This window comes from Podarcis melisellensis, assembly GCF_964234715.1.
Source record: "Podarcis melisellensis genome assembly, chromosome: 6".
NCBI classification, from domain to species: Eukaryota; Metazoa; Chordata; class Lepidosauria; order Squamata; family Lacertidae; genus Podarcis; species Podarcis melisellensis.
In genome coordinates, this window is record NC_138538.1 from 85,451,146 (window position 1) to 85,474,994 (window position 23,849).

General features: G+C 43.9%; 2 long non-coding RNA genes across 2 annotated transcripts in view; one reads left to right on the forward strand and one right to left on the reverse strand.

Annotated features, from left to right (window-relative positions):
- LOC309371911 overlaps nucleotides 1-23,849 on the reverse strand; it is a 248,516-nt gene that overhangs the window by 218,885 nt on the left and 5,782 nt on the right. The window lies entirely within an intron of this gene.
- LOC309371750 lies at nucleotides 17,601-17,916 on the forward strand. Its single transcript, XR_014169274.1, has 2 exons — nucleotides 17,601-17,776; nucleotides 17,812-17,916. It is a non-coding gene; the product is annotated as an uncharacterized lncRNA (long non-coding RNA).

The following is a 23,849-nucleotide window of genomic DNA, read 5'->3' on the forward strand; positions in this document are numbered from 1 at the left end:
GCCCATCTCACTTAAGAGGCCAGGGGCCAGCGCTGTCCGGAGACACTTCCGGGTCACATGGCCAGTGTGATATCGCTGCTCTGGCGAGCCAGAGCTGCACACGGAAACGCCGTTTACCTTCCCGCTGGTAAGCGGTCCCTATTTATCTACTTGCACCCGGATGTGCTTTCGAACTGCTAGGTTGGCAGGCGCTGGGACCGAGCAGCGGGAGCGCACCCCGCAGCAGGGATTCGAACCGCCGACCTTTCGATCAGCAAGTCCTAGGCGCTGAGGCTTTAACCCACAGCGCCACCTGTGTCCCTGTAGCAGTGCAACAAATCTAAAATCTAAAAGTGGGTGCAGTGCAACAAATCTAAGAATCAGACGTTTTGTGGTTAGGAAAGTGAAATGTGAAAAAGGACTAACAGGCAGATGTAAAAACACCTCACAAGCCACTCAGGATGAATTCAAGACCAGTGCTCATTGCGTGTCTAGACCCCGCAACCACCCCTCGTTGAGGAATAAAACACACCAAGACACAGATATTAGGTTAATGTTATTGGGCAAATTTTGGCCACAACTTTATTGATTACAGAATGTGAGCAGTAACTGGCTTAGGCATTGAATGAACCTGACTATATCTGACTCCTGCCTACTGCACAGGAAGTCCGGTAAGGGTAAATCACCAGAAGGGGGAGCCCTGTCGATGCAAACCAACTCGAGCTCCCCCAGGTGTCCCCATCGGGGTTGTGTCATGGCCCTAGCCCAGCCCCAGACTTCGGACAAGATCCACATCCCTGGATTCCTTTAATGGAATACCCTTAAGCTTGGAGGGACAGGTGATGGCTACACCTCCCTTCCCCCATCAAAAGGTCAAACAATGCCTAACCACAAAACCTTACAAAGTTCAGATGATTTGCTATGAGGTAGGTGAAAACCAAATGGCCCGTGCCAATTTTGCCAAATGGAAAAATTCCTACCAGGCCCCTCAACAGCGACCAACCAAGGTCCATAGCAAGGCCAATGAAAACCTGCAAAAAGGGAGGGAGGGCAGGATATTGAAGGAGCGAGCCAAGAGGAAGCCCTCTGGCTCGCGCCTCCATTTAAATGGTCCCAGCCATGCCCCCACCAGCCAGCAGATTAGCTGGTTGAGTGCTGACATGGCTGGGATCCCCAGGGCAATGCGGGACTTCATCCCCCACCCCCTGGGGAGAGTGGGTGGCTACCTGGTCCACTGCAACTCCTCCCCACAAGGAAGTAGAGCGGACTTGTTGTATAACCACCATGTGAACAAATCAGAACAAATGCTCAGTAAAGACATGATATGATATAACCTCCTTGAGTCAGCTTTGTGTAATCAAATCAGGATGAATACTCACTGAACATCTCACTAGGAGGGGCCCAGGATCACAGACCTCCTCCCATTTAGGAATAGGCAGCCACTCTCATGCAACTCTCTCCAGACAGGGGCAGAGGAAGGGGGTGTAGTAGGTGTGGGCCGCCTCAGGTGTCAACACCGGGGGGTGTGTGTGACAAAATGTCAGGCAGCACTCACCGCAGGGCCTGCAGCACGCCCGAGCCAAACATCTCTCCTGGGCAAACGGTCCGCCCGCTACCTCCCCACCCCCAGCTGTAGGGCGGCTGAGTGGGAGGAGGCAGGCAGACTCCAGAGGCCCTGTGCTGTGCCCTGCCCCATGGGCAGCTTGCCTTGCCCTTGGGCGCACCACCCCAGGCGCCTAAGCATCTTCCTCCACAGCTGCCTCCAGACTGCTTATTCTGCTGTCTCCACTCCCAATTATTCTACGTGGTCCTGATTCTCCTGCTGGCTATGTTCTGTAGCTGCTGGCACCTCTGAACAGTACAGTGGACAGTCAGGTTGTGAACGTGATCCGTGCCGGATGCACATTTGCAACTCGCAGTGTTCACAACCCACAGTGGCTCATCTGCACACGTGCGGGTTGCGATTCGGTGCTTCTGGGCATGCACAACCCGTTCTGGTACTTCCGGGTTTCAGCGGGTCCATAACCCAAAAAAACGCAACCTGGAGCATCTGTAACCCAAGGTATGACTGTACCAAGAACAAAGGGTTCAGAAAGAAGCATGAAGGAAATGCATTGAAGCAGACATTCAAAGCTAATCGGTGTCAGTCGCTTCTTGCTATCTGGGACAGGGCTGGTGTGTTTGTGAAAGCTGCTTCAGGAATATTGCTCCTTTCCTATATCCTTTAATATTTTAATGTTTCAATATTTTAATGTTGTATTTTATTTTTGTTTTTAAGTTGTATTCATTCAACTTGTTTTTATTATTGCTTGTTAGCCGCCCTGAGCCCGGCCTTGGCTGGGGAGGGTGGGGTATAAATAAAAATTATTATTATTATTATTATTATTATTATTATTATTATTATTATTATTATTATCCCAAAAGCCCAGGGGTCAAGACTACTAATATCAAGTTTGCTGTATTTGCTCAAGGGATCAAACATGCTTAAAGATTTTAGATCTTGCTAGAAGACTGACATTTTTGAAAGTGGCACATTTCTTTCTTGTTCTCGGCTGGCAGGGGGAGTAAGTACAGAACTGGGCACCAACTGTTTGTAGTTTCCACCATTTTTTTCCCTACCTCCCTGTAAGCAATTTCAAAACTATTCCACAATAGTTTGCTGCTCGGCTGCTAGATAGGCTGCTAGATCATCATTTGGTGCTCAGGCTGCACTTTGGAATATGTGAGACATGGTAGACAAGTGAGAGACTTGCCTTCCAAGTTATCGGTATGTGTTAAAGAATGAACTGTTGAGTATTGAGTTTGCTCCCCACCCGCCAAAGCAATAAAAGTCTCTACTTTGCCAGATTGAAATTCTCAAGTTCTCTATCAAAACGTGCTGTTCCTTTCAAGAAGAAGAGGAAGGAAGGAAGAAAGCTAGAGCCCAATTTCCGATCTTTGGAAAACAAATCTCATGGCACGGCCATCAATAATCATGGGGGAAGGGGAATAATAGCAGCCTAACTTACACCTCACCTTTCCTTTTAATGATTAATGGATACTATTTATGTAAACTGTTTCTTCTGCATTCCTGCAGGAAATGAAATCTGAATTGCAAATTTTACAGTGGTATGTTTTTAAAGGGTGACCCCTTTCCCCAATCACAAATAAAAGAAAACCAATTACATTTGTAATAAAGATGCTAATGCGTTTCTTGTTTCTAAGTTGTTTTTCCTAGTAGCAACTGTCCATTGCCCTGCCCCACCTACACATAACTCCACTCCTACACACATTTTGGAATCAAGAAATGCCTCCCTGTAATGCGTGAAGACATGCATACACATTTGCTATTTAATCAAAAGAGCCATTCTCGACTTTCACACTAAGAAATAACATTCACAGCCAAGTGAGTCCGTACTGCATCAGTGTTATGATCGTCCATTTCCCTTATTAAAGAACAGATCAATAGCTCTGAATCACAAAAAGGAACCCACAGTCCTTGTAGTAGCCTTGTAGTAGTGGCTCTCTTGGGGCCATTTTAATATATTAACCCAGTGGCATGAGAGTTGCTATCTGGTGATGTCATGGTGATTCCTCCCATGTTGCATCAGTAATGTACAAAAAGAGGAACCATGCAGGTAGTTATCTCTGTCCTGTGCCCATTCTGTGTATGTCCAGCTATGGCTTTGTCTCATTTTGCTGTTTTTTTGAAAGGAAGAATCCCATACAGTTCTTCAGTTTTCCTGTATGTTGCAATCAATTATATGGCATCTGGGACGCGGGTGGCACTGTGGTCTAAACCACTGAGCCTCTTAGGCTTGTCAATCAGAAGGTCAGCAGTTTGAATCCCTGTGACTGGGTGAGCTCCCATTGCTCTGTCCCAGCTCCTGCCAACCTAGCAGTTTGAAAGCACACCAGTGCAAGTTGATAAATAGGTACCACTGTGGTGGGAATGTAAATGGTGTTTCCATGCGCTCTGGTTTCTGTCATGGTGTTCCATTGCACCAGAAGCGGTTTAGTCCTGCTGCCCACATGACCCAGAAAGCTCTCTGTGGACAAACGCCGTCTCCCTCAGCCTGAAAGCGAGATGAGCACCACAACCCCATAGTTGCCTTTGACTGGACTTAACCATCCAGGGGTCCTTTACCTTTACCTTTACCTTTACATCATTAGGGTAGAATAGGAAGAACTTTTAAGGAAGTGGCTTGCTTGAGTTGAGAATACATTGGCTGACACACACCACACCCATTAAATTAGAAATTATTATGCCTGTGTCGTGTCCACCTGATCTTGTATTGTGTCACTAATGAGAATACAGGGGACTGTCTAGGTATCCCAAGTTAAGCATTTTGTTTATAGTCTCATGCTTTAAATGCATGCCTCTTACTGAAATCACAGGAACTTTAAAAATGCTACAACTTGGCTGGAACATGTCCATGATTTCCATTAGGCTATGTAGTCCTTGTATTTGGGAAGCCTGCCATCATGTCTCTGGGGGACTCAGACTGAGTGATTTAATGGAATTTGTGGAGTCTAGCAATTCAGGAGAGCTTGTGCTCTGGGGGGCACTTGGCTACTCAGACTGGTGACAGGTTTCATCACTGTCTTTTCACACATCGACTCTCCTGTTTATCTTCTCTCCCATTGCTTCTTAGATTGCTTGGCTGCTTCTGACTTCTAAGTGCTCTCCTCTTTTATCCATATCAAGTGCAAAAGCTCATAACTGTTGTTGGAAGGTTGAGTCACATATTGTGTTTTTAGGTGCGCATGCAAGATCATTGTCTTGGTTTAAAAAGAAGGGCACACCTAAAAATGTACACTGCAGCTTTGTGCTGCTGCTACATTATTTTCATTTGCTTTGTTTGGTTTTAGTTTTGAAAATATGATTTTAACTGTACACATTTTAATTGTTGTATTTCTGTACATTGCCCTGAGTCCATTTGGTGAACGGCAGGCTAAACAGTCAAACGACAAAGCCTTTCCTCATCCCAGGAGGGGAGGGGGTGTGGGCGGGAGACGATTCCTGCGTCATGCAGGGGGCGCTCTGCCCCCTGCTTCAACTCCAGGGCTGGCGCCACTCCCCTCCCCGGTTGGGCACCCAATAGGGAAGCTCGGCGGGGGTGTGGCTTGCTGCTCAAACGCAGCCGCGCCAGCCATCCCCACCATTGCACACACATTGTGGCGGGGGGGGCATGGCATGACCCCCGGTGACATCAGGAAGAGAGCCTATAGTTGGATTAGCATCAACAGGCTTCCCCTACTGGTGGTTAACCCCTCCTCAGACTCACCCCTCTACGAGTGGGTGGAGTCTAATGTTCTGTGGTCCAATGCCTATGCCAATACCTTCTCACATGCTGTAATCAATAAAGTTGTGGCCTTTACCTTACCCATTAACCTTACATTCTGTGTCCACATGTCTTTATTCCCCAAGCGGGGATCGGGTCCTCGAATCACAACTAATGTGCAAATGAGACAAACTTACAGGTACACCAGTTAGAGAGCTAGGGCTGGCTGTTAAGGGTACATGCTATTGCCAATCTGCATTTGCTGTCTTTATGAGAAAGGCTTTGAATTTGTAAATTCATCTGTGCCTGGATAGCTCAGTTGGTTAGATTGTGGTGCTGCTAATGTCAAGGATGCAGGTTTGATCCCTGCATGGGACAGTTGTATATTCCTGCATTGCAGGGGGTTGGAAAAGATTATACTCAGGGTCCCTTCCAACTTGACAATTCTATGATTGTCCATAAGCAGCTATGTTAAACTGACTTTGCTATTTGCAATGACTTTATTTTGCATAGTTCATCTCCTCTGGTTGCCCAAGGTACAAATGGGCTGGGCTTCTCGTTAGAAGCCTCTGTCCAAGGAAAGGATTGGGTGACATATTTTACAGGAATATATGGCCCCCGTCCTGACTCACCCTCACAAGTTTAGCATACTCAGTTATTAGAACTGGCAGAATGGCCAGACGTCATGCCCAATCAGATTAAGAGGCTAATTGTAAGCCAACCAGCCAATAAAGGTCCAGGAGAAGACATGATCCCAATGGAGATTTATAAGATAAGACCTGATTTCTGGTCACCCATTTTTGCAAAACTGTTTTCACACATTAACAGCTCAGGACGCATACCAGAAGGGTGGAAGCTGAGTATAATTTTTTTGCATAGTGCATCTCATATACACAGTTTGGGGTATCTTATATCTACCAAATTTATAGACTATGCATCTGACATGGTAAGCATTTGTTTGCAAAGGCTTTCACCCCAACAAATATGTGTTGAATGTTACATGATGCTTTGTTGTTGTTATTATGATAAGGCAGGCACAGCCATGCTCCCTGGGTTTCTCATATGCTATGCATCCTATACTATGCACCCTATGCTATGCATCCTATGCTACTCTCGAGTAGGACACTGGCAGAGACACATGCCCGACTGGCATGTTCTCTCTCTCTCCTGGTTGATTGTTCGGGAGCTTCAAAAGCTTTCTTCAGCCCTAACATCACAGCGACCAATGACAACAGACATCGGCACACTTAGGGATCCGCAGAGTCTTTGCAGCTTGCGTAACAGACCTCAGCAACTCAGCATTTTGGCTAATCTACTTTATTTACATATAAACACACACGGAGCACTGGGTTTCTCATATGCTATGCATCCTATGCTACACAATGAATCTAGGAGGTTGCATCACATACTAATTTGACAATAAGATTTGGGAAGCCTGTTGTTTCAACAGGTCCTCATTTTGAGAATCCGAGCGAGGAAATTATCTATTATGTGTGATTCCTAGTCCCAAACCCTTCTTGACTGGCTACCACTTCATCCAAGCCACCTGGCAGGTAGTGAATTGGCATACACATAAAAAAGGTAATTCAAACAGTCACCAGCACTCTGGCAGGTTTGTTTATTTCATCCTTCAAGCCTGAGGCAGGAGGAACGCTGTTGTTTTCATCCTATATACTTCCCATCCCCTGTGTTAAGTTTCATATATAGTGCTGACAAAAGAAGTAAGAGTAAGAGCACCGTGAAGAGATGAGATGTGGCGGGCTGAGCATGTCAGCCTCCTCCTCGCAGGGCACCGAAGGAAAACTCAAACTGAGCCGAATATTCACGGCAAAGTTTACAGCTGTCAAAGTGGCATTAGCTGGAAATGAAGATTTCTTGTCTTTTAAAACAAAAGCAAATTCCAGAGCTTTTGTTACTATGTGTATGCAGATTTTGTTGGGGACCATGGCAGGTCTGATTCCTACCTTATGACGGAAGTAGCGCAGTATTCAGGTTCCCTCCACACTGTAAAAGTACATGGCATCCCCAGAAAAAATCATGGGAATAGTAGATCATAAAGGTTTCTGGGAATTGTAGCTCAGGGAGGGGGCAATTCTTTGGGGATAGAAATGTGCTTTAAATGTGTGCTAGGTAAAGGTAAAGAGACCCCTGACCATTAGGTCCAGTCGTGTCCGACTCTGGGGTTGCAGCGTTCATCTTGCTTTATTGGACGGGGGAGCCAGCGTACAGCTTCCAGGTCATGTGGCCAGCATGACTAAGCCACTGCTGGTGAACCAGAGCAGTGCACGGAAACGCCATTTACCTTCCCACCAGAGCGGTACCTATTTATCTACTTGCACTTTGACGTGCTTTCGAACTGCTAGGTTGGCAGGAGCAGGGACCGAGCAATGGGAGCTCACCCCATTGTGGGGATTTGAACCGCCGACCTTTTGATCGGCAAGTCCTAGGCTCTGTGGTTTAACCCACAGCACCACCCGCATCCCAGCGCCATGGGCTTTAAAATCTATAGTAGGGATGTGACCACTTAGGTGACAGGAGACAGCCAGCCAGCAAGTTGGAGTTAACTCTTTGCTAGCAAAACCAGAATCTGCACAAGAGTGTTGGGCCTAATGAGCAAAGCAACTCATTGGCAGCTCTTGTCCCCAAGAAGCAGCTGCTAAGACTGAAGGTCTCTGCCTCTCCACAGTTGCCCAAGTCCCCTCCTCTCCAGGGCTTTCCCCAAGAAACCTGAGACTGTGTCTGCATGAAGATAACTTATCCTTCACCCTATTCATGCCTCTCCTGGTGGGATGCAGGTGGTGCTGTGGTCTAAACCACTGAGCTTCTTGGGCTTGCCAATCAGAAGGTCGGCGGTTTGAATCCCTGTGACGAAGTGAGCTCCTGTTGCTCTGTCCCAACTCCTGCCAACCTAGCAGTTCGAAAGCATGCCAGTGCAAGTAGATAAATAGGTACCACTGTGGCGGGAAGGTAAACGACATTTCTGTGTGCTCTGGTTTCCATCACAGTGTCCTGTTGCACCAGAAGTGGTTTAGTCCTGCTGGCCACATGACCAGGAAAGCTGTCTGTGGACAAATGCCAGCTCCCTCGGCCTAAAAGCGAGTTGAGTGCCACAACCCCATAGTCACCTTTGACTGGACTTAACCGTCCAGGGGTCCTTTACCTTTTTAACCTTACCTCTCCTGGTTCTGGGAGATGAGGGAGGAGGGGAGCTTATCACAGCAGGAGGGGGAGACACCCATGCCTCTTCTCCAGCCAGACCTTGGCCTGCCCAACTGGTATTTGACAAATCACAGGGAAGAAGAGTTTGGATTTGATATCCCGCTTTATCATTACCCTAAGGAGTCTCAAAGCGGCTAACATTCTCCTTTCCCTTCCTCCCCCACAACAAACACTCTGTGAGGTGAGTGGGGCTGAGAGACTTCAGAGAAGTGTGACTGGCCCAAGGTCACCCAGCAGCTGCATGTGGAGGAGCGGAGACGCGAACCCGGTTCACCAGATTACGAGTCTACCGCTCTTAACCACTACACCACACTGGCTCTCCTCCACCTCCCGGGGTTGCAAGGGGGGTAGGGAAACCTGAGCACCAACTGTGGGCCACATGGAAGGCTGGTGAGATCCAGTTGTGGCCTGTGGGCCATAGGTTGCCCACATGTGCCTTAGACCATATACAGACACCTGAATTTGTGGATGCTGCAATAAAAATGGTGTCTGTGAGGCACCCAGTGGAACTCTGAGTAATTTCTTCCTGTTTACAAAGAGACCTGGGGAGCTGCTTAAATAGTTTATTAAAGCATCTTGTTGGGAAGCTAATGTTGTTAGTTTGCTAATTAAATGGTTAGTGTTGGCACTAATCATGACTGACAAGCAATTTAAATGGTGCTTCTCAATCTGTTTCAAGAGAGTTCCAAACGACTGCAGCAAAAACACCCACCTGAAAACCAAGTTTTGTGTGTGCTTAATGGCAAATACCAAAAGTAGCTCAAATATGAATTCTTTCAGCGTCATATTTCTTGGGTAACTCTACTAGCAAAATTGGGGGTGAGGGTTCAATAAAGAAATACAGAATTAAAATTAAAATAGTCTGATAGCAAAAATATCACTATAGTATTTTATCTCTGCTATTGCATCAGCCACTTCGTTTTCTTCTGTGTAAACTAGAAATAGCACCAACTGTTCAAGCATTAACGTGCTCCCGTGTTTCTTGGATTTTGTTTGGTATCCGCCTGTCTTGGGAGACAATGGGGGAGTTTTTTCCATAACATCTGTGCAGAACCGCATGACATTTGTGCATCAATGGGATTTTAAAAATCTGAGTCCGATATACAACTTTTAGAAAACATTTGAAGGCAGCCCTGTTCAGGGAAGTTTTTAATGTCGGGCATTTTATTATTTTTTATATTTTGATGGAAGCCGCCCAGAGTAGCTGGGGAAACCCAGCCAGATGGGTGGGGTATAAACAATAAAGTTGTTGTTGTTAGCTTTTTGCACTTTGTAATACACCTAATGAATCTGCTGTTCAGACCGAGGGCTTACTTTTGAAACTCTGGGGTGTCACAGTATAGTTTCATGCCCATTTTGTCGGCTTAAAATTCACAACCAACTGAGTGGTGTAGCTATCTAGGGTGGGTTTAGGTCATTAGGAAACTCACCATGACCTGAAGAATGACACATTTAGATCTGTTAATACTTTTGCCTCAGCATACATCATCAGCAACATGTCAGATGGAAATTTAATTTCCGAGAGATACTGTCCCCACACTCCCACCCCATTTAAGAAGCATAAAATTGAACACTTGGCTGGCATTCTTGACAGCTGAGGAACAAAAATCTTTACATGCCTTGTGGCTGATTTTGACATGCAAACTAAATAAACAAGTTCAGATGTGCTTTCGCTTGCTTTACACCACAAACGTTGGCGGAAACTAATTCCGTCTTGCAGATCAATCCTAAACAAGGTGTTGTTACAAGACCTTTTGGGGTATCATCTCAGCATAACAAGGTGAGATGCAGCTAATTTGCACAGTGTAATTTCCCATTTTAATTCGCATGGATTTCAAACTTTGAGGGTGGATAAAAAAATGAAACCTTTGTCTATGAGGGACAAAAATACTCACCAACCCAACCTCTGTGTCCAGGGTGTTGTTAAATCTAGTGGCTGCTGCCTAATAGATCTGTTGGGCTTGTTAGACTTTCCTGGGGGCACAGTGACCATTGAGTGGCCACAGGACTGTGGCTAGGTTGTCCTAGTTTTCTCCACCTTTGCTGAGATACTATGGACACTTAAGCATTGAAATTATATTTATTGTCAGGAGCTCATCCTACTCTCGAGAAGGACCCTGGCAGAGACCCATGCTCGACTGGCATGTCCTCCTGGTCGGTCTTTTGGGAGCTTCAAAGTCTTTCTTCTGCCCGAACATCACAGCGGCCAATCCCAACAAACATTGGCACAATTAGGGATCTGCAGAGTCTTGCATAACAGACCTCAGCAACCCAGATTTTGGCTAATCTACTTTATTTACATATAAACACACACGGAGCACTGCAACATGTCTCCCTCTCTCTCTAGCATCAGACAGCAAAGAGAATGAACAAAGGACAATAGTCCCACTTCACGGAACACAGTAACACAAACATCCTGTCTCCATCACTTCCCACTTCGCGGAGTCAAAACATACACCGTCATGTGATAGACAGCAATCCCATAACTGCAATCATGGAGCAGGAATTCTAACATTTATATCACTTAGCTAAAATGAAAAGTGTAAGGGTGCCCCACAAGGGACCAAGTAAATTTCCAGACCCATAGGAGAAGAATATTCTCCTTCTCCAGCTTATTCACTGCTATGTCTTATTTCCAAAATGTGGAATAAGGTGGAGGAATACTAAGTGGACTAGAAGCAGGCAGTCCAGGGTTAAAATCAGTCACAAAACTCACTTTGTGACCTTGGACCGGTCATTGTCTCTCAGCCTGACATGCCTCACAGTTTTGCTGTGAAGATAGCATTGGGGGAAGGGACCCATAAATGTCATCTTGAGCCCCGTGGAGGAAAGGTGGAATGGGTATAAATGCAATATTTAAAAAGAATGAATGAACAAAATAAAAAAGACTCTCTCCAGAAGCAGTTAAGTCATGCTGACCACATGACCCAGAAAGCTGTCTGCAGGCAAATGCTGGCTCCCTCAGCCTGAAAGCAAGATGAACACCACAACCCTCTAATCACCTTTGATGGACTTCACCGTGTGGGGGGTCCTTTACCTTTAAAAGTAAAGGTAAAGGGACCCCTGACCATTAGGTCCAGTTGCGGACAACTCTGGGGTTGCGGCGCTCATCTCGCTTTACTGGCCAAGGGAGCCGGCATACAGCTTATGGGTCATGTGGCCAGCATGACTAAGCTGCTTCTGGCAAACCAGAGCAGCGCACGGAAATGCAGTTTACCTTACCACCAGAGCGGTACCTATTTATCTACTTGCACTTTGACGTGCTTTTGAACTGCTAGGTTGGCAGGAGCAGGGACCAAGCAACAGGAGCTCACTCCGTCACAGGGATTCAAACTGCCGACCTTCTGATCGGCAAGCCCTAGGCTCTGTGGTTTAACCCACAGCACCACCCGCGCTTCATCCAATAGCAGGCAGCATGATAGGACTTGATCTTCTAGTGGGTGAGTCACTTTTGCTTACCCAGTGGAGTGATGTGGAGACAAGAGGAGTGCTGTGCAGTACCCTGGCTGAACCAACTTGGCACCCCTGCAGGTAGGTTTGCAATGTGTGTCCCTCCAGTTCTCTGTCTCAGGAAGCAGCAGCGACTTATCTGCTTGGGAGATCAGGTAAGCACCTCTGCCCCACCATGCAATCTGCTGCTGCCCTACTCGTGTTGCGATTCCCTGCACAGAAGCAATGCCTCAACAGGGCTTTATTTAAAAAAAAAAATGCATGGAAGCTCTATTAAAAAACGTATTTTGTCAACATGCTTCTTTGCACTGCTAGGAAGAGAGGGGGTAAGAAGCAGTCATTTAAACATTGTGAACAAGTAGCAGACAAAATGTACCTTTTGCAGAATCTGTGCATGGGCTGTATCGTGGCATCCTGGCACATGCCCAGCAGCTTCTCTCTTCCAAACGCTGCTTCAAAAATTTACAAGGGCCTAGAAAGCAGCACAGCAGGGCAGCTGAGCCTCTCCATTTTGGCAAATTAGCATATTCATTGGGCGCGATCAATAATTAATGTGCCACTTGCATGGAAACATATGGATTAAATTACAGCTCTGATCATACTTATTCAGAAAGGAGTAATACGTGTTTGGCTCCATTATTTATTACATAAACCTTTGCTTCCAGAACTTCCGGAGTGTTAATGGTAATTCAACTGAATGCCTCTCCCTTATGTGCACAAATATATAATTCACATTCATAAAAAGTTGCAATAGCAGACGGTAATTTAACTCTATAAAGTGTACTTGCATTTGGGATCTCCTGAAGTTGTGGGAGTTATTTCTTTAGAATAGTAGTTTTCAGATCTATTTTGTTATATTTTCCCCCAAGCAACTGGAAGAGAAGAAAGTTTTACTCGATCTCTGTGGAGCTCTGGGTATCACCAGTTATTACAAGAGCACAATGGAAACAAAGTTCCACCATGTTAGTATCTGAACATCCTGCTACTTTTAGAAACAGGACCATTTGTCCATGGAAAAACTAGGCAACACAATTTCATTCACATGCTGAAGATGCATCAGTTTAAACTGCAGAAGATCTACAGTTACCTACAGATCTTTGTTGAGTAAGAGCACTATGCTTCTTTTACCTTTCCCTCATATAGACCAGAACAAAACAAAAACAAAAAACTACAAGTCATTCTGATGGATTGTCCTTCCATTGGCTGGCAAAAGAACCTATGTGCAGTTTTCAAACTATAAGTCTCCTTGTAATTTCTGTATCTGTTGATAATTTGAGTTGCCCAGAGGGCTAGCATGGCAGTAAGAGGCTGTGTACACACCATCCATTCAAAACACCCAAAAAACCCCTTTTGGAAATACACAGCTGGAAGAAAGAGATTTGAAAGAGGCTGTGAACTCACACAACAGCCATGTCTATACGGTAAACAGATAAAGAGTTTTCCAAGAATCAGATGCACTAATCAACATGAGCAAGACAGGGACTTTGCCATTCCTTGTACAGTGGTACCTCATGTTACAGACACTTCAGGTTACAGACGCTTCAGGTTACAGACTCCGGAACCCAGAAATATCAGGTTTAGAACTTTGCTTCAGGATGAGAACAGAAATTGTGCGGCAGCTGCGCATCAGCAGCGGGAGGCCCCATTAGCTAAAGTGGTGCTTCAGGTTAAGAACAGTTTCAGGTTAAGAACAGACCTCCAGAACAAATTAAGTTCTTAACCCAAGGTGCCACTGTGCTGATCAAATAGATTTCCTAAGCAACTATAGCTTCTCCTTTTGTTGACATTCTAGCAAAAGTGTCTTTCTTCAAATCTAAGCTAGGAAAGTGTCAGTATTTTTACACAGGTAATTTTCCAGGTTCCTAGAATACACCTTTTTGTTTAAGAATAATCTTGAGATTTGTCTTGAAATTTGAAACCTCCCATATAAGCTCTTCAAAAGCCTTTGCCAATTGACTCCTGCACTTCCTACATGAGTGCTATTGCACCGAAGTCCTGCTTCGAAGGCTTCCAATAGCAATCTGCTTGACCACGGTAAGAACAGACTCAATAGGGCTTAGGGCTTATTCATTGGGACTCTTATTATGTCAATATAGTCCTAGATAGTTGCAAGGAGAGTGGAAACCCCAATATATTAAGAAAGAAATGATGCAGAGACTTCATATTATTCTTCTGGTGTTCATATTTTTGTGATAAACACACACCTAGCTCTGACATTAATATTTGCAGAAAAGTGAGCATCATGGTGAGACATCTTACATGTTTGAAACTTGTACAGAACAAATAATACAAGGTATACTTGAATAGGGACGCGGGTGGCACTGTGGTCTAAACCACAGAGCCTAGGGCGTGCCGATCAGAAGGTCAGCGGTTCGAATCCCTGCGACGGGGTGAGCTCCCATTGTTCTGTCCCAGCTCCTACCCACCTAGCAGTTCGAAAGCACGTAAAAGTGCAAGTAGATAAATAGGTAGATAAAGTAGATAAATAAGTAAATACCTTCCAGCGGGAAGGTAAATGGTGTTTCCGTGCGCTGCTCTGGTTCTCCAGAAGTGTCTTAGTCATGCTGGCCACATGACTCGGAAGCTGTCTGCGGACAAACGCCGATTCCCTCGGCCTATAGAGCAAGATGAGCACGAACCCCTGAGTCGTCCGTGACTGGACCTAACGGTCAGGGGTACCTTTACCTTTATACTTGAATAGGTTATACGGCAGAGTTTGGGAAGCACATATGATTAGAGACAAGCTGATCATTTCATTATTTATTTGATGATGGCATTTGGCAGAAAGGCAGTGCGAGTCTTTGTTAATTGTTCATTAGTTTGTAGACCTAAAACCTGTCTCAGACTGATTGACATTTTCACCATCTGCTACAAGCCTTCATTAAATTAAAACTGATCCTGAAACACAGTTCACAAAGACTGCTGTTTAAAGAATGCTTTGAGCTCCCCTATTAATGCCAATCCAATTCCTTTTGGCACATCAGCATTTTATCATGAAGAAACCTTTGCTATTCTAGGGTGGTACCATTTTTAAAAAATTACATTGCCCAACCCACTCCCTGTTGAAATTAAAGTTGGACCAAACACACACAGAGAGAAAGACCCTCCAAATATCCCTATTTTCCAGGGACAGCCCTAGATTTGCAGAAGCTGTATCAGTTTCTGATTTGATCCTGGAATGTTCTGCTTTTCCTTAGGACCTCCCTATTTTCATCAGAGAAATGTTGGAGAGTATGGAGTTGTGTGACTCCCCCAAGCTAAGGAGATAAGTAACTATACAACCTTTAGAAGACACCCGAAGGCAGCCCTGTATAATTTGACTGTATGTTGGAAGCCACCCAGAGTGGCTGGGGAAACCCAGTATAAACATCCCTATTTTCATCGGAGAAATGTTGGAGGGTATGCACACAAGACACACACACACGTGGAACCATTTGTTTCCCATGAAAGTGGCAGGTGGCAGCGGTGCAGGGTCTCTAGTGATGCTGCTGAAGGGAAGATGGTGCCAGATTGTCAGCGGTTATATTTGGAGAAAAATATATTTTCCCAGTGAGAGCTGGACCATAAAGAAGGCTGATCGTCGAAGAATTGATGCTTTTGAATTATGGTGCTGGAGGAGACTCTTGAGAGTCCCATGGACTGCAAGAAGATCAAACCTATCCATTCTTAAGGAAATCAGCCCTGAGTGATCACTGGAAGGACAGATCGTGAAGCTGAGGCTCCAATACTTTGGCCACCTCATGAGAAGAGAAGACTCCCTGGAAAAGACCCTGATGTTGGGAAAGATTGAGGGCACAAGAAGAAGGGGACAACAGAGGACGAGATGGTTGGACAGTGTTCTCGAAGGTAAAACATGAGTCTGACCAAACTGCGGGAGGCAGTGGAAGACCAGAGTGACTGGCGTGCTGTGGTCCATGGGGTCACAAAGAGTCGGACATGACTAAACGACTAAACAACAACAACATCTTTCCCTTTCTAGACTGGGGAAGAAAATGGCTGGACCTTGAAACTTGTTGATTCAGTCAACTAACGGAATGGAGAGGACTGTTGCTTCTTTGGAATTTCCTGAGTATTATGGGATGAAGGGACAAGCTGAGCAGAGGAGGAATGGCGTTAACCTTGAGATTTCCACTCACCCCTTGACCGCAATGGAACAACAATACTGTGAGCAGCCAGCGAAGAAGCAGCCAGCCCAAAGTCATTGATGGAAACGGGAAGAAAACATCAGCAGCAGATTCACAAAGCCAATGAAGTCCAACTTGGAAATGCTAGATTTGACACACAGAGACTGAAAAGAAAAGTACTATTGCACCCACACTATGGAAAGTCTACCAACAGGATTGGACCACAAGAGCGCTCTCCCCTCCTGTGGTCTCCAGCAACTTTGGTGGAGAAAAGATGACTGCAGGACAGCCATATTTCATCCCTCATGATGCAGCACTGTTCTCATGGGTCATTCTGTCCAGGCCACTGCCAAGATGATAAAGGCAATCAAAGCTATCACTAACTTGAGACAAAAGGTCCCATAAGAGGCGGGGAGTAGTAGAAGTTTAACTAATGTGAATTCACATTTCTCCAATTTGAACAGCATTTCTTTGTCACAATACCTTTATCCCCACCACCACACCCTTCTCCTAAAAAGATTCAGACCCTATACTTGAAGTGAGCTCATTTTATCCTTACAACCAACCTGTGAGGTAGCTGGGACTAAGTAATAAGGACCTGCCAAGACTACCCAGGTAGCTTCTCGGCTAAGTAGAATTTGAATCTGCATTTCACAATAACTTGGCTGTAGAAGTAATATTGTTTTTGGTGTCCTTTTTACTGTTTATATAAAGACGTAAACTATTCATGAACAGATGTCAATTTAGAATGCCGTAGGAGATTTTAAGCACACAAGATGGAGAACCTAATGGAAAGATCGCATAACAGACCCTAGTTGTCCTTCTAAGAAATCCATTTGCATTGAATTATTAGCTTGGAGGAATGAAATATTTCTGAAAGATGATTTAATTTCACCAGGAGTTATTGGTCTGTACTTGAAATAGGATATTGGCTTCTTTGGCACATGATTAATTGGGATGTGATGAACAGTGTCAGATAAAGAAGTTGTACTTGGCATACATTAATAACATTACAACATAGTCGCTTGTTCCACTGCAAAAGGAATAGTGACATCTGGAAAATAGAAGAAACCCAAAGTGCACAATCCAAAACAATTTATGGCAAACTCTACCCATCCCACAATGCAATCCTATCCTTAGGCTTTGCCCGCTGGATAAGCATAGAATTGTGATCTTCTATTATTTGTTTATTAAATTTGTATACTGCTTTCCATCCCTAGATCTCAGGGCGGTGAACAACATAAAAATACAAGATTAAAAAAAAAATACATAATATGTCACCCCCCCCAACTTTATAACCTGGGTTATGAAGGCGCCCTAAAGATGTTGAAGCAAAATTTATGGGATAATACACACAGTGAGTTGCGATCTAGATCACTCGCAGTCCGTAGTCCACTGGCAGTAGGAGTACAATATGGGCATGTCTTTAAATTAACACCTTACATTAAAAACCTGACAGTACCAAATTATCAAAGGTTATTCACTAAACGTCTTTCCTTCTGCTGTGTTGGATGGCAGGTTGAGAGGAGTTCCCTACCAGGACAGACTCTGCTTGTGCGCTCAAGACATCGATTCTATAAAACATATTTTGCTGCACTGTGTGAAATATGAGCAAGCCAGGGCTGAACTGATACTACCCTTGCTGGTACCTTTCCCGGGAAAATCAGAGGCTCACTATGTCAGGTTCCTATTGGAAGACCAGACAAACGCTAGTACATTAGCATTGGCAAAGTTTTTATCGTTGGTTGCAAGAACCAATGATCCCTATCTTTAAGTCTGAACAAAATGCTTGTTTAACCTGGAGGTAGGCTGTCTGAATTGTGCATTGCTTTGTAACGATTTGTTGGGTCTCTGGACTGTAATAAATATTGATTGATTGATTGATTGATTGATTGATTGATAAAAACAAGAACAAACCAATAACTCCCACTACCTTGTTTGCACAGAACAAAATATTGCATCAACGTAATGGATGAATCATAGTGATACATTGCACTGTCCGAGTTCACATGTGACACTAAGTAAAGCCATGGCTCAGCACAAATAAATAAATATGCGAGTTCCCAAAGTGAAGATCATGGCTGCTTTGCTTCTTCTCAGCTCCTGCTCTTGCCATCCTATCCATCACTAAGTCTTATTTTGATCATCAGGAAGAGCTTTCTGACAGTAGGAGCTGTTTGACAGTGGAACAGACTCCCTTGGAAGGTAAGGGACTATCTTTCACTGGAGATTTTAAAGCAGAGGTTAGATGGCCAACCGACATGGATGTTTCAGTTGCTATTCCTACAGTGCAGGGGTTTGGACCAGATTATCCTTGGAGTCTCTTCCAGCTCTATGATTCTATGATTCTAAGCATTACGTCCAAACCTGGGCCCATTGTTGGACTAATCCACACAAACCACGAGCAGTAAACCAGGAACAAACCTTGGTTACAACTTATCCTTTGCCTGGAACAAGACAAACGGCAAGCCTGAATCGTGACATAATGCTATGCCAAACTATGGCTCAGCCACAAGATGCATGGCTGGGATACCACCGTGGCCACAATCTTCCCTCCAGGAAATGACACGTTTGCTAGTTTGTGCTAAGCCATGGGTTGCGTTTGTCATGAAATTCTACTCAATATTGATCCAGAGCAGATTCCAACGTATAATTAGCAGAGTAAACACTTAAACACGTTGCAGGATCCCCCCAAAAATAGACCAGAGCCAATTGTATTTCATCCAGCAGAGCTTTACTGCTACTGAAGGCAAATGGGCATCATGGTCACAAATCCAATACATTTGGGATTGGCACTGTCCATAAGAAATCCAGTTATTTTCAGTAGCATGTGCACTTTATATTACACCTTTACCCTAGTATATGCCTTACTCTACACGTTGCCGGGCTAGAAAACTACATTGCAAAATTCAGAGTGAATTTGCATATTGTTTTAGAAATTGCTAATTAGGGTTCCTTCATCCCTATTCTGAATACCAGCTGCTGGGAATCACAACTAGGAAAGATCACTGTTTTACTCAGATCCTACACAGTGGTTTTCCATAGGCATCCTTGTGTTCTCATTCCTCCCCCTGCCCCTCGCCACGAGATATAATATCTGAAGCACTGGGCCAGAGCACTAGATTGTTAGGGGAGAGCAAGACAGGTGAATTATTGTGAGGTTTTTTAGAACACAACTGCAATAATGCTGGGGGGGGGGGGAATAGCACATTTTTTATATTATGGAAGAAAATATAACTTTGTGAAATTCTATACCCATCATGGAAGTAAATGCACACAAAGTTATACCTAAGACAGGACTGCCATCTGACGCACTAAGCAACTACAATTGCGCTAGCATTATGTTCCATTTGGGAAACTATAAGGATAAGTAATCAATACATAGAATAAAGAACTGCAGTATATATTGATGGGTGTTAGTATGAAATGAATGCAAACATGTGTGTACATGTTTGCATTCATTTCAGACACGTCCCATTTAAATTGCAAAATGTTTTCCCCCCCAATCTCAAATAATACTGGGGACATCGGTATTAAAGAATTCATTAGCTTTAATATATTATTTATACAAAATAATTAGGTTTTTTTGCAACAACAAAAAAGTAGCAAGAGAAACTCTGCAATCTTTTTAAAGGAAAGCACAGCTAGGAAAATGATTGAATTAGACATTGGTAATTCAGTTAATAATCTCACTACATTTCTTTAGCATAGATTTTATAGCTGTTCTCCAGCCATAATATTTTAGTCTCTCTTTTTCCTTGATTAAAATTATACACCAATATATTGCACTGCAAAGCTCTAAGAGCTACTGCTAATTATAATTCATTAAATATTGATCAAATTAAAGCCAAAATGGCTTGAATCCCATACATTTGCCAGGCATAAAACTTTTTTTGTAAGTCCTATAATTCTTTTTAAAAAGGATTTAAAATGCTACTGCCTTTATAAATAAGCAAACTAATAAAAAGGAAAATATGAATTCTTAATAATAGTTATCAGCAAGATAATGGCCTTAGTCACATATTTTAAATGAGCTATTACAGTGTCCTTGTGCTAGGTGTCAAAGCAATCACTTGACCAAAAAAAAACCCTGTACAACTGGGTAGGGTTATTTTCTAGCAGGCGAATCACCGATCCAGTTCTCCAGGTGTGCTAAGAAGCACACAACAGGACACATGGCTTTTCTGTTTCACTTTAATGTGGAGTTAATCTGCACTGCAGGGGAATCAACATCAAAAAAGGCTGGGTCATACAAACATCTCCCTCACAAGTTAAAAGCATGAACGGATGTGGGGAATCAGGCTGGCTTACTGCATGTTCAACCAATGGCACGCATACTAGCCATGTCCCTTGCCAGCCACACATTCATAGCACTACATAGTGGCCACAAGTACCATACTTTCCCCATATATAAGACTAAGTTGTTTTCTTTAAAAACCATTCCAAAAAGTGGGTGGCGTCTTATACATGGGTAGTGCATAGGGTGGACGTTTGATTGGTTGCTGCCACGGCTGTCAGCGGCTATTGTGCGTGTTATTGGTTGCTGCGTCAATGGGCAGTGTTGATTGGCTGACGCTCCAGCAGTTGGGCAGGCAATTTGCAGCTTCTGTGGGTGATGGTACAGATGGGAGGCAGATCTAGCGATGTGTGCAGGTGAGCGACTTTTGGCAATCTCCCCTAACTAAAGCTCAGCAACGCTGGACAATACCCTGCAAAAAAAGCGGAAAAGTACGGTGCATACACCAGTATATTCATAGGGTTCTTCCATGTCAATGGGGAATCCTGGAGCATGGGCCAAACAAGATTCGTCCTTGCATGGAGGAGACATATATGTGTGGGGGATCCCTTGGCACTACCATAGAACTATTGCAGATATTAATATTATGCAGTTTGAAGCAACTGGATGCATAAAAATTAACTCCTCTTGGAAATGAAGCTTAATCCAGACCCATTAGATATTATCCAAAACTTGCAAAGCTTTCTCCAAAACATAACAAAAACATCAAATGAGACATCCAAACAGTTCCATAAGATCCAACAGTTCCATAAGACCCATCCAACGCATAGGCTCAGCATCTTAGAAAATATGAAATACTCCAAACAGACCTATAAGCAAAGGTTTCTCTCCTTATAGCATCCATTTCGCCTGGAGCCAATTTCCTGGCGAGCTTCATTTATGTCCTCACTCTCAAAGAGCCTGGGAACAAAAGACTCAGTCACCACCCTTCCAAGATTGTGCATTTGCAATTCAATACCTCTCATGTGATCTAAGGTTAAACACTCATGTGTTAGCTAGCAGAGAACAACAATACTCAATTATCAACTCAGCTACAGCTCAGAGTCCTATTCTTGGCTTCAATATAGCCCCATGCAAAATCCCCATGTGAAAGCCTGTGAAAGCATGGCCATTCCCATTTCAGTGTCAATTAAACCAATTACACTTAACAAGAACAAATTCAGATCAAGTTCCTACATGGGAAACATGGGTCCTGGCATCTTATGCATGCAAGAGATGAACTCTACAGCTAAGCTCCATAATGATAAAGGCACAGCTTCTTCTACTCCTCTGCTAGGAAGATCCTAACCCTAGCCGTAACCCTAACCCTAACATCCACATTATTGTATAAAATGCACCATTTATTGAAATCTATTTTCAATAAAAAATATCAGCAGATTTCACAAAATAGTACTAAGCATTACAACAAATCTCTACAGTTCGTCACACAAGGGCCATTACTTCTCTACCGCTAACCATATTGCTACTGCCCCACTATTCCTCAACCTAGACAACCAGGATTGCAAGGGGTTCAACACTGAAAGTAGCAGAAGTCCTCTACACTTCTGCAGCCATAGCATCATTGTTGACAACGCCAAAGAGTTAAGAGCAGAAAATAGAACTCCTTGACTTCAGATCCTGAACTCACCACTCAATGAATACAATATCAAGTGATGGTTTCCATGTCTGAATGGGTGTTCTAAAACACCTCAGACAGAGGTTTCATATCATCTTCCATCACTTCAAACACAATCATGAAGCCAGTTCATGTGTATGCTGTACCTGCAAATCGTTGTAAGTTGGTTCAGATGCTTCTCCAGCCAACTATCTCCCTCAGAAGGTGGTTGACTCTCCTTCACTGGAGGTTTTTCACTGGGTGGCCATCTGCCATGGATTCTTTAGTGTGATTCTAGCATTGCATGTCAGGAGTGCATGCAGGAGCCAGGCCCTGTGACCGGTAGGGCTTCGCAGGACTGGGGCTTTCCTAAATTTGTTCTCAAGAGGCAAGGCGTGGCTGCAGAGATGAGGCCAATTAGTAACTCACGGCACCTGGTGCCAAGAGCAGGGAAGGGATATAAGGTCAGAATTTCCCTTTGGCTCTTTACCACAGCAACACGCTTCCTGCCTTGCTGTGTTTGGCTTCTTGACCCCTGGCTCTCTGATCCCTGGCTTCCGGACTCTCGTTCCTGCTCCCACGCCGCCGTCTTGCTCCCGCCAGAACTTCAACCGCCCGTAAACCAGACCGTCACATTGCAGAGGGTTGGAATAGATGACCTGTTGGATCCCTCCCAACTCTACAATTCTGATTATATGATTATACCATAGAGCAAGCGTGCAGTATGCCTCCCCTCCCAGTCTGTACTGTATGACTCCACGTGGAAGCCAATTTCTGAGGAATCATGATTTTCACGATAATTGCAAAAACCAGATTTCCATCTATATCTATATATCATCTATCAATCAATCATCTATCTATATCTATCTATCTATCATCTATCTCTCTATCATCTATCTACACGGAATGCCTATGTCCCATTTTTTTATATATAATGGGCATGGCAGAAGGGGAGATCACAATGAATGCTACTTCAAGTCTGGCAAGAGGATTGATGGCCATGTAAGCATGTGAACCATGCTCTAGCACTGAGAAATCAAAGAAAGAAAGAAAGAAAGAAAGAAAGAAAGAAAGAAAGAAAGAAAGAAAGAAAGAAAGAAAGAAAGAAAGAAAAATGTATACATTTACAAACTATCTCCCACATGAGCTCTGACAAAGCAGCGCTACGAAGATATATGTGATATATGTTCTATTGTATTTTAATATTTTGTTGGAAGCCGCCCAGAGTGGCTGGGGAAACCCAGCCAGATGGACGGGGTATTAATAATAATAATAGTAATTATTATTATTATTATTATTATTATTATTATTATTATTATTCAGTTGGAAATTCATCCCACAAATGCAGTGACCCCCCACATTGTTTGTAGCAGGGCTGAGTTGAGCCTCACTTTTCTAAGGCTCTTAACTGCACGGAAACGTCTCTGTTGGGTTCCAAAAATGTACTTGCTAATTCTCCAGTTGTTGCCATTTTCCCCCCTCCCAGTTTTACAGCATCATAGAAATTAATAGCCTAAATGTTAAAAACCCACTATTAAACGTGTTACATTTAATTTAATGGGGAATCATGTTTGGTTGTAGAAATTATTACCATATACATTCTGCTGAGTGTGGTGCCTAGGTAAGATGGGTGCGTTTTAGTGCAGGCCATTAATGAACTTGAGCCATTAGAATGAATGTATGGTGTATCTTTGTTTCTAAGTGTTTTATTGAACGGCAGACTGTGATCCTAATCCTGCAGCCTCTCAGGGATATACTGGCAGTTAAACTACTATTTAGCGAAAGCAGCTGGCCCTTAAAATGAGCTTACCCGCCCAGCACATTGCCCATTCAAAGCAAAGAATATCCTATCTTCACTATTAACCTACAAAAAATATAAGGGTTTTTATAACAGCCACATTTGAAATTTGGTGAAAGCCTCA